The sequence below is a fragment of the Petromyzon marinus genome, unplaced genomic scaffold, assembly GCF_048934315.1.
Source record: "Petromyzon marinus isolate PM22_M1 ecotype Great Lakes invasive population unplaced genomic scaffold, UKy_Petmar_22M1.pri1.0 PM_G_Scaffold_66, whole genome shotgun sequence".
Lineage (NCBI taxonomy): Eukaryota > Metazoa > Chordata > Hyperoartia > Petromyzontiformes > Petromyzontidae > Petromyzon > Petromyzon marinus.
Window position 1 is genome coordinate 947,501 of NW_027423020.1, and position 2,500 is coordinate 950,000.

At 47.6% G+C, this 2,500-nt stretch overlaps 1 pseudogene; it reads right to left on the reverse strand.

Moving 5' to 3' along the window:
• LOC142920076 (28S ribosomal RNA) overlaps positions 1-2,500 on the reverse strand; it is a 10,279-nt pseudogene that overhangs the window by 3,909 nt on the left and 3,870 nt on the right.

The following is a 2,500-nucleotide window of genomic DNA, read 5'->3' on the forward strand; positions in this document are numbered from 1 at the left end:
TCTCCCGTCTCGGATATGAACCGTGGCTCTTTGTATACAGACCAGCCTAATCTAGCCGCTTCGTCTGCCAGAATGTTACTGATCTTGTTATGTCGCGCAATTCTTGCTTTCTGTACTGCAGGACATTGACCGAGAATGTGCGAAAGGGACTCGAGTCTGGCAGAGCATTTCCTGCAGGAACGTAAGGCCCCATCTCTGCCTCTGTTCAAGCTTTCTCTTGTTGGGTAAATATTTGCCCTTAGTTGTAGTGCTGCGATAAAGAAGCATTGTTTAAAGCCGCACCATGGCCTCAACAAAGCATTACTGATTCTATCATGCGCAAAGTTTACAATGCCCCTTCCTTGAACCGGCTTTTCGCACCATCTCTGAAATTCATGCTCCCTCCAATCGCAGGGTCTCGGATATACAGGTTCTTTTGACACCGAGTCCCTGAGAACGAATGTTGGGATTGCATCACTGTCACCCCCTGCTCGTACCCACAAATTACGGTATTCTTCCTCCATACCCTGCGAGGACACAATATTACGGGTGATAGCATCGGACGAGTTTGCTATACGTTGCAGCCTTCTAACTTGAACCGAAGGGATTGTTTTTTCCAGTTTCAAGATGGCAAGGCCTCCGTCTCGGGCTCTGGCATATAACAGTCCATCACAAGTTGAAGCGGGAAGGTGGAGCCATCCTTTTACCGCCTTTCTAATCTCTTGGTCCAACCCACGGAGAGTTGAATGCTTGCAGTCCGAGTGGTCTGCAGGATATAACAATCTGGGTAGGGCATAGGCATTGAGTAGTTCAACCTTCTGAGTTGGCTTCAGAGGCGCCTCATCGATTTTCGAGATCCATGTCTTTAGCTGACAATGTAGATCAGGCTGTATAGTGCCAGTCCAAGGGCCAATTTTCAGACCAAGGTATTTCGTTGATTCATCAGGTTGGATCATATGGACATCTTTATTTTTGATAGTCCATGGGTCGCAGTTGTTCACCGTATATGAATCTTTGGTTGGGCTTATCATGAAGCCCTGGCACTTTCTGGCCTGAACCTCCAATCCCGATAGCCCACAAAATGATTCCAAGATCGCTAGATTGGCGGCCATACCAACCCAAGATTCGCTCACCAACACCAAATCATCAGCAAACGCAAGAGCTGTCACGTGGTCGGTATCAATGGAGTACCCAACTCCGTGTGACTCTAGGGTGCATATCAAAGGGTCCATGGCAAGATTGAAGAGCAGGGGTGACATGGGGTCACCCTGTTTGACACCAACACGTATGCTAATTTCTCGAGTCGACTCGCCATTGCTTTTGAACGAGGTCGTACACCGATCGTAGGCGTTCTGGATGATGCCCACCACGTGTTCATCTACTTTCTTGTGCCTTAACACCCATAAAATATGAGCATGCGAAACCGAGTCAAAAGCTTTCGCTATGTCGATGAACATGACAGCCAACGGCCTGTGCAATTTCTTTGCGTGTCTCATAAGGTCCTGTAGCACCTTAAGATTTTCAGAGCAGCCAGATGCCGCTATAAAACCACGCTGCCTTGGGTTTAAGGGACAAGCACGAGCAAGACGTGCAGTCATTATTCTGGAAAATAATCTCAGAATCATTGAACCAATCGTTATTGGTCTCCAGTTCCCCAATTCTTTCAGCTTTTCATCGTCCATAACCTTAGGAATAAGAATCGTCCTATTCTTTTTCAACTCTTTGGGAATAATTCCTGTAATCATCCATGCATTAAATAGGGCTGTCAGTGTCCGACCCTCGGGGTCGGCAGCACAGATTGCAGCCCTTGTTAGGCCATCTGGCCCAGCTGCTGACGTTGGTTTAATGGCCCGTATGGCAGTCTGAACTTCCTCCACCGAAATTAGGGGCTCAAAGTATTCGTTATTTGCAACACCTGATGACTTAAATTGGCCCAGGCCATTGAATGGCAACACCTTCTCCCATTTTTCGCAGTAAAAACGATATACATCTGCGTTCGGGATTCGGCATTCATGACGTTCAGTGCCATCCAGGACTAAGGACGCAAGAAGAGAGCGGTTCTTAAAGAAGAGCTTCTGGTGCTTCATGAAGCTTCCTCGTTTTTCCGCTCTCTTCTTCATCCAAGATCGTGTGGGTAATATCCTGGGTTTAATAATGTCGTTCTCGGGTTTTGAACGTTTGCCTTTGTTTTTCACCAATCGCATCGGACAAAGCATCAATGCTGTGGCAGTTTCTACGAGGGCATCATGTTGGCCCTCGCCGTTAAGCCAAGCCTTTATTGCCTCCATTGCAGGCTTTTCCAGGGTCCCAGAATTCTCATTCGTAAGCCGCTCAGCTGCTTGAGCGAGTATGGATGAAGTCCCCGTTGTTACATTTGGTGGGGGAGACAATGTCTCAAGAGGCCTAGAAGAAAAATGTAAGCTGCCTGACATGGGGGCCCCTGTCTTTTTACTTAGGTCCCGTCTCTTGTCAGAGACTTGCTTGTTGGTCTTAGTCCCAAGCGCTTCAGCAATGATCTTAT